The sequence below is a fragment of the Corvus brachyrhynchos genome, unplaced genomic scaffold (genome assembly GCF_000691975.1).
Source record: "Corvus brachyrhynchos isolate BGI_N302 unplaced genomic scaffold, ASM69197v1 scaffold221, whole genome shotgun sequence".
Classification (NCBI taxonomy): Eukaryota; Metazoa; Chordata; class Aves; order Passeriformes; family Corvidae; genus Corvus; species Corvus brachyrhynchos.
Genome location: NW_008236622.1, coordinates 1656429 through 1672228, shown reverse-complemented (window position 1 = coordinate 1672228; position 15800 = coordinate 1656429). Strand labels below are relative to the sequence as shown.

At 37.0% G+C, this 15800-nt stretch overlaps 1 long non-coding RNA gene across 1 annotated transcript; it reads right to left on the bottom strand.

The window, feature by feature from the left end:
* Positions 1-902: 902 nt before the first annotated feature.
* On the bottom strand, positions 903-9427 carry LOC108444745. The gene is made up of 2 exons (XR_001859405.1): positions 8322-9427; positions 903-1328 (listed from the first exon to the last, which is right to left on the bottom strand). It is a non-coding gene; the product is annotated as an uncharacterized LOC108444745 (long non-coding RNA).
* Between the last annotated feature and the right edge of the window lie 6373 nt (positions 9428-15800).

The window sequence follows — 15800 nt, the reverse complement described above, 5'->3', positions numbered from 1 at the left end:
CACTTTAAAATCTTGCTCTGGGGATGGATAAGGCTAAGCTTAAAAAAGCATATAAAAAGAGGTAACAAAAATTTTGATGGTGAAAAAACCCAGCATACTAAAAATAGCAACTCAACATGATAAAATAAGCCCTTGTTTAGACTTTGTTTGCAACCAAAAATTAGCGTATAATTTGGCAAGAAATGATATTTTAACTCTGTCTCCTCAGGACCAAGCCTGAGGCAATGGTGCTAGCCAAGAGCAAGACACAAGGCTGGTTTTATATGGGAATGCTTGTTCCTGCAGGTATCCACAAGGGACTAGTTCATGAACCACATGTAGGCAGCTGGGGGAACAGATTCATATGAGACAAAAGTCAAAAGCAAACCGCCCCAGGACTTCTGCTTGCAGCATCTTCCTGTGGACTGAGTCCTGGAGGTGCTGCTGCATGGCATCGTGGCTGGCTGAGCAAGCAGAGCACACCGCCAATAACCACCTAACTAAGGCAAAATGATTGTATGATTAACATGGCAGGACTTCAGGAGACCAGAGCAGCCATATTTCAAACCCATGTTAAGCTCATTTTGGACCTAAGACAACTTTAATAATGCATTGATTTAATCTGCCAAACGTGTAGCTATAACTGCAGCTCAGTGGATGAAAAATGTTCAGCTGTATGTGTCCATGTTCCACACAATTTCTTCCTTTTACCAATCTCTCTTGATACTTCATATGGCTTAAAAATGGTATGAATGATGTGCATCGGGGCTCCAGGGCATCTGGGAATGGCCCTGGTACTAAAAGGAAGTTTTGCAAAAACAGGATAGAAGGGGACAAGACATCATGAAATATGAGTTTCCAAGTCAACCTACATATCATGGTTTGTTTCCTAAGGAAAGGAAAAAACAATTACAGTGCTCAGCTTCAAATCAAAATATTTTATTGGCATGCCATACAATGCAAACACTGTCAATGTGTAGAAAAAGCAGAAACCTTGGGTAACTGTCAGCAATAGATACAACACATTGTGCATCTGCCCAAGATAATTCTTCACAGTGTGTTTGGGGTTTTATCCCCTGTGTCCATTTGTCATTATTGTCCATTTCTAAGCTGGTGGCAGGTTGCTACATAGCATGATGCTATCCCTGCCGTTTCTTTCCTTTCTCCTAGGGTATGCACAGTTTTTCCTCATCGTTTTTTAATGGAAAGTCTTTTATCATTTCTAGTAATCTAAGCAAATATCTTCCTAACACTGTCTTGTACTATTCATACTGGAACAGTAAGCGCCTTTTATCCAGTGCTTTCTTTTCTGTCACATGCGCTGCACAGCCTCTCTTCTTCCAGTTCTCCTATACAGAAAATTAGTCTGGAATTAATTAGGATCTACCTCAGTTTTGCATTCTGATGTAATAAATAGTCATAAATAATCTGTGGATTTCTTCAATTGTCTCAGATCAGTACTCCTAGATTTCTTTCATTCTGTCCAGAATGGTTAGATATGATAGAAGAGACTAGTGTTTATAAGACTTGGGAGAAAGATTCTGTTGGATCTTTTATTAGAAGCTTACTGTCAATTTTGCTCATTAACTTTATAAAATACTGACTTGAGCTGAAAGTTCAAAAGTCATAAACAGCACTAGGATTATGATCCTAACCCAGAAGTTATCTTTTTCTTGTCAAGAAGATTAAACAACACTCAGCTTCTTCTATATGCAGCACCCAACTTCCTCTCTAAATCCATCACAACTGTACCCACGGTATGAATCAGCAGTATCCATGCCCGAAGTGAGGCATTTTTGATGTCTGGCTAGCAAGGATACCAGAAGGGCCATAGAAAAGAAAATTATTACATATGTTTACATTTTTATCCTGCTCACAGTCACTGAGCTATATCTCACAAACTTCTGAAAGCGCCCTGGGAGACCAGAAAGCAAGCCAAGGCTATACAGCAAACAAACATGGGGACGTGATTCTCAGCTCTGCTGGATTATTTGCCCCCATAGAGAAATATATAGAGATACATAAGCATGTTCCCCATTATTTTCAAAATGACTGCCTGGTGGACACCTATATTTCTGAGTGTCAAAACAGTACTTGTTTCCTGGGTACAGCTGTGAGCTTTTTTCTCTCAAGTGTGTGATTCTAGAGGGCAGGGAACTCTCATCTCCTTCTCCCATGAGTTCCTCTAATAAAAATGACTCAAATTTGTGTCTTTTCAGGCCTGATGTGGTGATGAAAGAATACACATGTTAAAAATTTAAAAATAATGGAAACCATTGCAAAGCTACACTTTAATTTGCTAAGCAGAGTAAAACTGAAGAGAAGGCTTAAATAAAAAGAAACTTTGAAGTGCATAGATCAACATTTGTTACATAAGTAGGTTTTTCAAAATAAGTCATTCTCCACTATAACTATACAGCAGAGATAACCCTCATTTCACAACACCCCATATGTTTTTTTATTCTTTTTGTGTGTATGTTTTATTTTTTGCATCAATGAGTCATAAGATGCAAGGAATTAATTTGAATCTTGAAAGCTAAAAGGAAGAGAAGCCGATACGTGTAGCACTGTAGACTCAGATTCTTGTATCTAACTACATAACATATTTTCTTTCCACAGGAGGTAGTTATGACAAATTAGAAGTCTGAAAATTTTCTGATGGTGTAAAGGCTCCAGCTGTCACTAGGGAGATAGTGATCAGATTTCATAGCTGCATGGTCCCATGGCACCACTAAGAGTTCCATATGGTCATCCAAATGTTTCAACTAAACCCACAAAAAAAATTCCACCATGGCTTCTGCTTTTAGAAAAATAAAATTCTTCTTTGTAGGAATTTTTCATAACGTTCCACCAATAAACAGAACTTTCTTGATTTGGTTGTCTGAATAGAAAATAATTGTTATAATCATTTTCTTTGTTTCAGGTTGAAGTGGGTTGAAATAGCAGCAGTGCAGCACACGTGCCCAACCTCTAACTTTCTAATCTAGTACACCTTACATAACATGAAGTAGGTTGGTAAGTGGACATGCAATGAATAATTAAGGTCTGTATATGTACATGGTGGTAAACAGTAATTTCTTCAAACCACTTCTCTTTTGGTATAAAACCACCTCTGTTAAATTGTTAATGCTATTACTGTGGACAGAGACTTTTATTCATGTCAAAAATGTCAGCGTAAGCCTCACACAATAACAAATGACAAATGCATAATTTATTGATTCTTAAATGGCTATGTCCTTGGATGTATTTCTTATAACTAATTTGGTTGGAGACACATCTGGCTCCTGAAGATAGCATCTGTTTTAAAGAAGGTCAGTGCTATATTTTAAAGGCAGAAGAACATAATCTTTTATCTGCTGTGCTCCTCTGCTCTTTTAGCCTACAAATTCAGCTCTCACTCTGTCTGCTAATTTACATATCAAATCAAAAATTGAGCAATCTGTTGTTGAGTTTTGAAAAAATGATGGACATATACACAGACTGTGAAAATGCAAGGAGAGAATGTATAGTTTTCAAGTGACTGCATACTGTGTGAACTAAATTATTTTAAAAAGAAATTAAGTTCTATTATGTTAATATTGCTTTTCAATAATACTTCTTTTTTTACAAAGTTCAATCAATCTGTTTCAATAAATGGTGCTTTCTTGTCCAGAGCTTGTTTTATTTAGATGTACTGCTCCTGAATGTGAGGTTAAGATCTTCTTGCATAAAATCTGCAAACACAGAATGCTGCAATGTTTATTCTGCTATTGGGCCATGAACCATGACTTATCCCCCAATAATTCTTGTACATGCAAAGCCTTATCCCTCACATCTTTGTTTTTTCTGCATGATATTTATGCACCTATATGTTCCATGTGACTCCAATCAATATATCTTTGTTATTTCATCAAGTTTGCATTGAATTTTAGGTGTATTTATTTTCACCTTCCTCATGGCTGGAACATTAAAATATAAACAAATACTTAAAATCAGTTTGAAGTTTACATTAAAATAGGCAGACACAAGTACTAACGATTCAGAAACTGCCATTTTAACCCTGTGATGAACATCTAGGCACCTTTTGCTTTTATATTTCACCTTGCACCATACACAAAATGTTTAATTATTTGAGGATTAATGGAGGTAGTTTATAATTAAGCTGAAGTATGAACTGATGTCATCATCTCAGTATGATGATATACAGTTTTATGCCAAAGCACCTGTTGTTTTGGAAGGAAGCAGCTGATATCATTATCTACCCAGCCAGATAGCCTAGTTTCCTGCTGCTTAAAAAATTATCCTAAGGGTTACCTAAGTTGGGGTAATACAGCATTTACTTTTTCATGCCCAGGATAGGAGAGAATGCATAAAATTACATTATTCTCAAAGGTAGAGGGGGAATGGGAGGGGGGGATATGGGGAGGGTCATGATGCTAAAACATTTAATGTTTATTTGTGTGGAATACAAACCTTGCCATTTTTTTCATGCATGAATATACATGCAAAAAGATTTATAACAGGTATGTAAGTATATATATTATTGGACAGGAGTCCTTTGTATAGCACAAAGGATAAGATCTGCTGCTTTGCTGTGGACATTTTTCACCATATGATTGACTCTGACCACTGTATAGCAAAGGTTAACCCCAGCTGGGGATTTCTCCCGTGTAGAGGTACTCAGCTGCCATCCTCTTCTTTGTTCCTGATGTTATGAGAAAAAGAGGTTGCCAGGGCAATTTGGGAAGGGAGAAGCTCTCTTATGGTGGGCACTTGACAGCCATGAGGTCATTGCAGCATCTCATGCCAATGCTGTGAATTAACGCCACATGTATGAAGCACTGAATCCTGGATCCACAACCAGCCTTGGGAAGCCCACGCCTCCATCCGTCCGAGCGTTGTTTTGACAGAGTGTGGAAGCAAGCCCAGTGTTTTTAGCGTGCCTCCAACTAGTAGGCTTTCCTCTCAATTGTGGCATTATGCCAGAGCTGCTCATTTAGGTTGTCGTCAACCTGCACTGCTATAAGGAGAGCTAAAACGCAATACTAGCAAAAACATCTTGACAATTTTTGGCTTTCTCCTGTCTTCTGATGAGAATTTTTTGCCTTTCTCAGCTACATGATGCCACATCCACCAAATTTTCCTTTTGTAATAATGGCTGGTGTGTATTCTGAGCAGGTGCTATATCATATATTGGCTAGGACTGGTCATCTACATACACACAATGTTTGAAGAAGCATAATAAATAACATGATTTCTTGTTTTGCTTCCTTCAATCCTTTTTCATTTGTTTTTTTCCTTTTTTCTCTGTTCTTTCCTCTTATGAACTACCCTTTTCCCCACTCAGTTCTCAAATACATTTGAATAGAATATCTCTTCACTCTTCTTTTATTTTTTTTCCGAGAGTACTCCTACAGCTGCTCTTTCCATAGATCCGATACCATTTTAAAAGCAAACAGTGAGTAGGAGGTACATTTCCCACCTCTCCCCAGCTTCCCAGACCTCCTGTCGCTTGGCAGATCATACCACTTAATAATATGAATAAAGCAACTTCTGACAGAGCAAGAAGTTGTGATGGAAAGAATCCTGCAGTCTTTATTCCCACATCTTCTATCCAGTTTTCCTTGGGATGTGTTTTCTGTTGGTTCCTTGACAGTCATCTTAGAGAAATAATATTTCTTGAATGTAACTATTTGGGTTTTGCTGGGAAGGAGAGACAGCACGTTTTTTTCCCCTATTTTGAAGTTACCTTATTTCATTTTCATTGGCATTTCTGTGTGTTCTTTCCTTTCTTCTGAACTATTATTGTGCCCATAAGTGTGCTATGCATACTGATGATAAGTGAAAAGAACACTTAAGTGATCTTCAATAGATAAAAATACAGATATACTTACTCATTTCCTGACACCTCACCAGTGTTAACATGGCTTTCTTAGCAGTAACAAACATTATAAAATTAGCACTACTTTGAGGCTTATATCTGTATTACAAACTGGTTTATATGCAATAGATTAATGAATGGTTTTAAGGGATTTTTATTGAGCTTCACATCAGATGGGAAAAAAGGTGTGGAAGCTTCCTGACAGAGGAACACTCATTATGGTGGTTATAATAAGGGTGTGCCAGAGATCAAATTAGCGCCCTGATGGGCTGGAGTTCAGCATCGTGACCATCGCGACATTGCGCACATTAACCATGGACGTGTGCGGAGGCAGAAGGCTCTTGTCTAGATATTTATGGGTATTGAAAACCACAGCCGCCAGTGTTGAATGAAGCTAAGTTTTATCCTAACCTTCTTCCTCTCCCTTTCACATCATAAAACTGCCCTGAAAATTCGGTTTTCAGAAAGTTATTTAATAATACAGAAAGCTATACTGCCACTGTGTATGTGCAGTAATTGCCTGTGGGTATGCACTGTGTTTACAGCTGGTGCATTCTGAGCCTTGGATGCTATTTCTCTATTTGTTAAACTTCAAAGGAAGTATTGCTTGCTATTTTTCATGATACCTAGCATTGGTATTTGACCAGCATAATGAAATGCTGACCAAAGGTAACAGTATAAATTTCTTTTCTTTACTTCTTTTCTTCGCAAAGTGTAACACACAGTTTCTCTAGAATTAGTTAGGATAAAAAGAAAAGTGAAAAGTTTGCATACATTTATAGAAATGAAAAACCTGTCCTAAACAAATTCATAAACAGTGACTGTGAATATTTCTAAGATGATAAAAAATTGGAAACTGTCCTTTATTTCCAAAAATAATAAAACCAGTTTTCCAAAACACAATAGTAATTCATTACAAATTTGTATCAAATCCTTTAAATCTACAAGTTTCATTTCCCTTGAAATTTATTTGCCAAAAATGTCTTATTTTTAAAGGATGAACTTTAAAGACAAAACAAAATTGGAATTGAACTTTAACATTGAGCTAGAGGGAGAAAATCATGGATATATTTTTTTAATGTTTTTGCATAGTTTCATCTTGGAATTATATGGATATTTCTTTTGCAAACTTGGCTTCCACCATTGACACTTTTTCATTTCAGGATCATTAGCTGAATCAATAATAATTACTTAAGAAATATAATGGACTTGAACATTTTCTGAAGAGCTGACACAGCAGTTTCAGGAATATTTTGTGTGAACTAATCTATAGCTCATACTCTTTGATGGAATTTCCAAAGTCTCCTTAAAAACTGAGACAAGCAATAATCCAGATCTTTAATGTTTCCTAACTGTTAGCTTCTGTTGATCCTCAATTCATTGAATCAATGAAAGCTTTGTTCAAAATCTGCCAAGGAGCCTCCTCAATTTAACACAAAACTGAGTGGCTTTGGAGTGCTAAAAGTCTTACATAAAAATCTGTCTTAATCAACTTCTTTAAATTTGTTGTGTTCAAAATTTTCCTTCCATACACTAAAATGGGATTGTAGAGTAACCAAAATCTGTCCACTGACTTCTGCTTCACTCTGGTCCATCACCAGAGGCTGAAGACACTGGAACAGCTGCATCAACACAAAAGCATCCAATATGATGCTGTATCAAGCACAGCAATTGCCCTTTTGTTTTCTCTTTTGAGGATGTTTGGTTTGTATTTCATTTTTTGAAGACAAAAAGATACTTTTTGGATCTCTGGGAATGTCTGTACAAACATGCAATTCTGTCTGTAAAAACATTTCTCTTCTGAACTAAAAATAAAATTATTTTACATAAGACCTTGGGAAAAATGTGAACCAAAGTGAATCATGTGCCATATTGCTCCTTGGAATATTAAGGCTAAATTCCCTACTGGCATACACTGACGCAGGTCTGTTGAGTTTGATGGAGTTATTCTATCCCATAATAGCAGGGAATTATGGCCCAGATTAGTTTTGTTACATAAATTAGATTGATGTGAATTAGATAATTAAGACAACGAATTAAGGTATGGAGTTTGTACAATCTGATTCTTGTGAATACATGGGTTGAACATACATGATCAGAATCTACTTTTATACTTTGTATTATTATATTCTGGGGAGGCAAATAACTCCTTGATTCTTTGCAGTAATGGAGAAAAGTAGGATGTTTCTTATGAGGTGACAAAAACTGCAACAATGACAGACTCAGCTAAATCAGTGTAACCCTTTACTAACATGAAAATTCCATTTTTCAACTCTAGTTGAAGTGTTTAAGATATTATTAAATATCTCAAACACTAAATCACTAAACAAAGAGTAAACCAGTAATTTTTTGGACAGTTTTCAGAAATTTTACCTACACCTTTCTTGTTGCACAACCAGGAAGTTGGACCTCTTCCCTGCTGTGAAAGGGGACAAAAAAGGAGTCCTGGAAAACAGAACCTGAGCTTGATAGATATACATACCATTATAAGTAGGAATCTAGGCAGGCATCTGCAAGGAAAGGAAGTACCTTAAGAGAAACTGCTGCTCCCAGCAGTCCGTTGGATCTTCATTGAAGTCCTGTCCGGGAGAAGAGCAGATGGAAACATCACTCAGCATTGTCTTTGAGAAAATGTGTGTACATCATCTTCTCCCTTTTCCACAAAATCCCCTCCAAATATTTTAAGCCACCACAGGCAAGGAGCTTCCACCACCACTACATGTACTACAGAGTGGGCTTCTAGAGTACAACCATGGTGTGTCTGGATGGAATATGAGTCAGTTAGAAATGATTTATCAGCAGCAATGAGTCTCCTGAAGCTGTAGGGCTGCAGTTAGTGAGGCACTGATCGTGCAAGTCTGCACTTCAACCTGGGATTTGTTTTCCAGACTATCCAGAATAAAGAAAGAAGGTCTTCATCTACTGCTAAGACTCTGCTTTTGGCTTACTTTTTTCATTACATGTAGGAAAGCAATAACAAATATGAGCAATATATATTTTGGAACAAAAATGCTCCTGCCACCTCTTCTGGTTCAAAGCAGCCATCAACACTGAGATCAGAGCACAAATAATGAAGGATGGTCACATGTTGGCCATCAAGTTTCAGCTGTGTTTATTGTTCTGCATCATCACATCTTTTCAGCTTTCTCCTAGGGAAGAGAGGGGGAAAATATTAATTATAATAAAAGAGTGATCTATGTGCAAGTGAGGGAGAGGTGAGCTCACTAAAGTAGTGAGTGCTCACTACTTTAGTGAGGAACATGGCAGCCTGGTAGGAGCCAACAGGCAGACGAGAGATTGGGATCCCATACAGATCCACACCAAGAGGCCTCAGGAAAGAATCTGATACACAGGCAGACCATAGAGGAGATGCACTGTCTCTAGGTTTATTTTGTCTCCTGAAGGCACTGAGAATTTTTGGAGTGAGAACTAGGTTAGAGAAAACAATCCAACCTGTAAAGACATTGTGGGCAGGGCAAACAACTGTTTTTCAGTCTGTTATTTTAACTTCAGACATCTGACCTGAATTCCTCTGGTTTGAAAGTTCATTTCCTCTACCCTGTGTTCAAAAATCCAGCATTACAGGCTGAAAACCCTTTGGTTTCCCACTATAAAGATAGATAGAATCAGCCTTAACTTCACAGCTACACTCGATTTGCCATAGTAACTACCTATCCCAGTAAACACTTGGAGAGCAAAGAAAAATGAGCTTTCTCTTCATGTCTTCAGCTTTCTCTGTTATACAGACCTGAGTCCTTCAGTCTCCTGATTGATAACTGTGCCCTTCCATGGCTATTTGAGATAATCACGTGGAAAATCAGTGCAAATGACGCATGTTTAATTGGGGCACTTCCAGAAATCCTGCGTATCTGTTGACCTCTCTGAGAGAAATCTGGATCCACTTTGAAAGTCAACCAACAATTTCTGGCAGAGCCATAGGCACTCAAACCTGAGATAGTAAATAACTGACATATTCAATGGCCAGAGAAAATGTGAGCCATTCAAATTGCTTTAGCCATGGCAAAAAAAAATATTAGATTACATTTAGTTCAGTCATCAATTGGTAAAATTCATTCTTTCTTGTAAATATATTTGCAAGGGTCATGTAACAATCAACACCTAAATCCCCAGCTGGCACAGATTTTCCTCATTCTGCTGCTCAGTGGGAAACTGGCTCCACAAACTCTTTGTGTCCTTCTTGAACACCACCATCACGACAAGCACGGGCTTTACGCTTTCTTGGTTTTAAACTTCAAGCCAGAGTCAGAGGAGAGAGAAAAAACAAAGCTCCAGAGAAAACCTTACGGAGCATTTGGTATCTGCTCAGGTTGGAAAAAACTTAGTAGTTATTTGCAAAATTAATTAACTGTAGAGTGAGCTCTTTAAAGCAATCACATTGTTTCAAATACCAGTAAAATATCAGGCCGACAAAGCAAATATTATATAATTAATATCAAACAATATTTTGTGCTATGGTCATGAACTGTCAAGTGCTTCAGCAAAAAGACATAGTGATACCTTTTGTGCTAAAAAAGCTCTCAGAAGCTACACCAAGAAGATATTTGCTATGTCCCCACCAGAGTCTACTTCATCGTTGAAACATTTGTGTGCCCATTAAAAATACATTTCTAGACTACTTGTGGCAACAGGTAAAGACTAGGCAGCTAGGAGAAGCTGCTTGTTTGCTGAGCCTGCCAGAACACTTCTGTGTCAATAGAGAAAATGTATGTGCACAGCTCTAATGGGATCCCTCTATTGTAGTACCTTGTCATTTTGAGAGCATCTTGCCCTCCATGCCCTGTGAGCATTTTTTACAGTCAGAATCAACATCCCTGAGTTCTTGTTTCCAACTTTCAGTAATGTTTATTATTGTTTGTCAGCAACTCAGCTCTGCTGGAAAAACCTCCTTTGGTGAATAATGAAGTCATTCCCACAGTGACTGCTGGGTTCCAAAATTTTCAGTACTCTACCTATGGCTATTTAGCTGTACATGAGAAGTGCAGAAAATCTTACTTTTCATGGCCCATAAATAAACACCCAATCCAACCCTTCAGCACATTTCTAACTGTAATGCAGCATATAATGTTTCAGTGCACAATACAGATGTTTTCAGTTATTATATGAAGAGGAGACAATGATGGTTAAATATGTGTTTGCATTATAGTCACGGCATGAAATCATTATGTTCAACTTTCCTGATGATCTTCTTCATATAAAAAAGAAAATTCTGTTCAGGCATTATTCTTTCCCACATGGAACAAGTTGCAGAAAAGTCTAAGACATCCATTTATAAACCACTAACTTATAGCAAAATAAAGGGTAACATTTCTGTTTAAATACTGGACTCTTTCCATCCTGTTTCTCTGTTGTTAATCATATACCACCAGGTAGCTGAAATTAGCCCAGGGGATACAAGGACATGAGCAAGAGCAGAGTTGTCCTGTGCGACTTTTCTGCTCAATGCTAACAGCTCAATGAGCCACCACCCTGGGTCTATCCCTGCTGGGAGTTTGACAGGTGCCTATCCTCAGTGGAGCTCCAAAATGTTCTTTCACGAACACCAGGGTACCACCATTTTTTTTAATACCGGTTCTCATCAGCTTTTCTCTGCCTTCTGTTGTCTCTTTCCTTCTCCCCCATTTTCCCGTCCATCCTTCTTGAGAGTCTTCTGGAAAGTTAAAACTCTACACAACAGAACCTTCTGCTGTCATTTCCTTACCTGCTCCAGAGCTATCGCCCTTCCAATCTGGCTAACTCCAGTAAATTATTACTTGATGAGAATAACTCATTAGTTCACTTATAAAAAGGCCTGACTTCACAAACAGATATTTTTATGAGTTCTATTTGTGAAGCCACAAATAACTATTTTGGTTATGTGAACAAGCTACATGGATACACACAGGCAGTAAATATCTAGGCAACTCCAGACCACAACTTGAGACGATTTTAACGTTAGAAAAACCAATCCTTAAATGGCAAACAAAGTTTTGTATTCCTAGATTGGAAGGGCTGGATTTATATCTTCAAGAGAACTTATAGTTTGAGATCATTTTTGATGCACAAATTTAGATGAAGTAACAAAAGAAAGAGTTATGACACTATTTATCAAAGTACTGAAATCAAAGCAGTAACTAAAAGTGTTCCATAGCCATCACTACAGAAATTCATACAATTGGTTGAAGTAAACTTTAAATCTTGTTCTCTCTTTCCCAAAAGGACAGAACTGATGTGAGATACCAAGCCAGACAAAATAAGAGAAATCACAAGTACAGCACAAGTTTGATTCTAATTTCAGCAAACCTGAAAATTCTTCAGCCAGGTAGAGAATAAAAGACAGCAGGCCGCCATAACATCGTATGCATTAAATGAAATATTTCAAAAGAAAATGTAAGGCCAAAGCATTCAGAGATGGAGACTTCAAAGAAAACTTCTAATTTTAGATCAGTGATGATGATGAGAAAGTTATCAAAAACCTGAGATTTCATAATTAATCACATTTAAGATCTAGCTAATTTTAACATTTCATTTAAAAAAATTGTTTTACTTCTAAGATGAATTTGACCTTGATTGAATGTGAAAACTTACATATAGGGTTTAAACTCATATGCCTGAGAAAAACTCTGGAAAAATAAGTTGCAGCAGTTGAATGACATGAATTAAGACTGCAGTTAAACGTCCTGTTTTTCAGTAGAAATCAAAAGATTCAGTCAGATTCTAAATTCTGATTTTTGATTATAAATTATTCACAAGCAAGTGATTTTAGAAATTGAGTGTATTTGTAATAATTGAACAAAATAAATATGGAAACTTATTTCAGGATATTTAAAGTTCTAAGCCATGCTTCCCACACCTCTGTACCATGCATTGCCTCAGTTGGATGACTGATCATGTGAAAATAAAAATCTCCATGACAAACTTTAATCCAATCCTTTCTTCCTTCTTCAAGTGACATCTGAGAGCACTTGCAGGTAGTGTTCTAAACACTGCAAATGAGAAACAAAATTTAGTGCATTCATTACCCATGTCTAAAACAGTTTGCAAGTTGTTTAAAGCAGCCTCCAATGTTTCTTGGAGTCATTGCCTGCAAAATACTGTACATAAGTAATACACTCATTACAAAAATTCAGCACAATTTTTCAATGGATATGGCTGAGTGCTAAGCAGTAAAGAGAGTGACTTTAACCCTTTTCTTGGTTCAGCAATCAAGTTTGAATTGTTTCAATTTGTTTTTCTCACTAGTGTTCAAAAATAAATAGCTTTTGTGAACAAACATCATGTAATGTAGAGGGTTTATTCATCAAAGTTTCACTTTATGTTGATGGTCTTTATTTTGTGTTGTATGTCGACTAAGTTTCATTATAGTCTTCTTGTCACCTGACATAATGACAGAAGAAGATAGAACAAGAAGTATGTCATTATCAACATCCTTGTTTATTCAATATTTATTTAATTCATGTGTGAATGACATATTTTTAGAGCCCAAAATTAGCACAGTTGAGGGGAGAAGGTGCAGTAAAGGATAGATCAGGAATATGAAGAATGGTATATAAGCAAAGTTGTACAGTATGGGATTATTTCTCTGGGTATCAGTAAATATTTAAATCTTGCTGTCCTCTATTCCACACAGCTACATTAGTCCCACAGTCCTTGAATCCTTTTCCTCTGATTGACTGTAAACCTTGAAAATAATATCTTTATAAAATTCTAAACAAATTATCATGCTTCACAAGCTTCATACTGTACCTTGCATTTTAATTTTTACATTTAGTAAAAGTGGCTGTAAGCTATTTCGACAACTAACATATTGTGGGATGCTACCTGATACCACACTGAGGTATAACAATTATCTAAATTATGCCTTTCAACAAGGTAGGCAAGTCCCTTTATAACACTAAGATTCCAAAGGAAAAAGGGAACAGACACTAATTAGGCATTTGGTCTAACACATTAAATCCTATGTGGGAATTTACCTTATTTACTTTCAGGACTGAATGTGGTGACAAAATGAATGCAACAGAAAAAACCACTTGGGGATATTTTGATCATCTCTACAGCCCTCTAGAAATTTCCCTGTATTACAGGTACAGACCAATTAGAGAGCAACAAAGGTAATTCCCACCACTAACTTTTAGGAAACCAGGCAACACCTTTCTCAGAAGTAAACCACTGGAGAAAAATAAATAGTTTTATACCTAATAATAACACATCTAACCAAAACATGCTAGTGGTCAGGTTTCAAAATGCTTTAATTATAAATGAGGTGCCTTTTTACTTAAACATGCAAATTGCCAGTGAATTGAGCATATATTGCAGAGTAGGAATTCCTTACCATCAACAACTAATAATAACAATTAAAAAAAAAAAAAAAAAAAAAAAAAAACCTGGAGAAAAGCAGCCAAACCATCTGACAAAGCCTAGGGCACATGTAACCCCACCACTACGAATGACTGCAGAGCTTACAAATCGAGCCAGATGCTGCTTCTGGAAGGATTTCATCTATAATACCCGAACCGCATGACAGCCTATCACAACTCATGTTTGGCCTAAAGGTGTGCAACACTGGTGGAATGGGCAAATAATGAGAGGGAACAGGAGCAGAGCCTTTAATCCTAACTAAGGAGGGTTTTTTTATTATGGTTTATTGCGTGGTGGGGCTCTTTTAAATTTGAAAATTGAATTTGTTCTACCTGCAAACACAGGCACAGATGGTGCTTCTATAATATGCTGTTATAATGGACTGATTTGTTTGCAGTGTTGCATTCACATCCAAATTCATGTCCAAATGCATTGGGTCTACTGTAGTGTTGCTCAGAATTGGGTCAAATGTAGAGAAGATGAGTATCTCCTTGGTGTATAATGAAGAAATTTGCCCATAGCCCTTCTAGCAGGTGCAGCATCTGTGTTCTGAACTCCCTTCTCCAGCTAGGCTGGATAATAATTGCTGAATGAATAGACTTTATGAAAGGGCTGAAAATATGCACTTCACAGATAGGGATACTGGTAAGGGTTTCACAGTCTGGTTACACAATTCTGGCTTCATTTTATCATTTCTGATTTCTTCTGCAAAAGATTGCTAAGCAAGGTTTGAGACAGAGAGACCAAATCCTGACCCCTGGTACTGAGGTTTTAAGTAGACACAATCACTAGAACGCAGTTTTCTCCCGTTTTGCTTCTGTTTGACTACTTTGTAGTTATCTTTATGAAAACCCTTCCTTGATGAGCAGTCATGCCTGTGTTTACCTTCAGTGTAATCTTTCCACCAACTTGCACCACATTTTTCAACCTGCATTAAATGACACTTTGGAGGATTATTTGCATTCTGTGTAATTATTTTGCTGGTTTATAACTGTAATTTTCTCTAATAAAAAAAAATATTTGTCACTTCTAAAGATAAAGAAAACTGCCCCCTCTTTGTGACTTTTAGGAAAGTTCCTTTGGCACAAAATTAATATTGATACACCAGAATAAGTTCATCACCATTGGGCCATATGCCTAAAAACATGTTTGTTTTACATCTTGATAAATCATAAAAGAGATTTAAGTCAAGAAACTTGCAGAACATCACAGCCAGGAGACGGTAAAGAAACCATCATTCACTGTTAAGTTTAGTCTGTTCTGGGGAATGGAACTATTCTCACATGCACAATTTTCTTTCTTTTTATTCTTCTTTTGGTTTGGGTTTTTATTTTGATAGCCAAGAGAGCTGTAAGTCCTGGATGAAGTATAAACTCCCCATTATAAAATGCATTCCACTTGCTTCTGTCCCAAAATAGACAATGACTAAAATGACTGGTGCTATTCCCACTGAATCAGTCTTGGGATAAATGCTAAACTTGATGGAGAGTGGGGATACCATTAGGGTGAGGCCATCTTTGAATAAGGAAATAACAACAAGAAAGCATTGTATGATATTCAGACAATGGAAAAATCAAGGCCTTAATTAGCTGGAATTTGTGTCCTG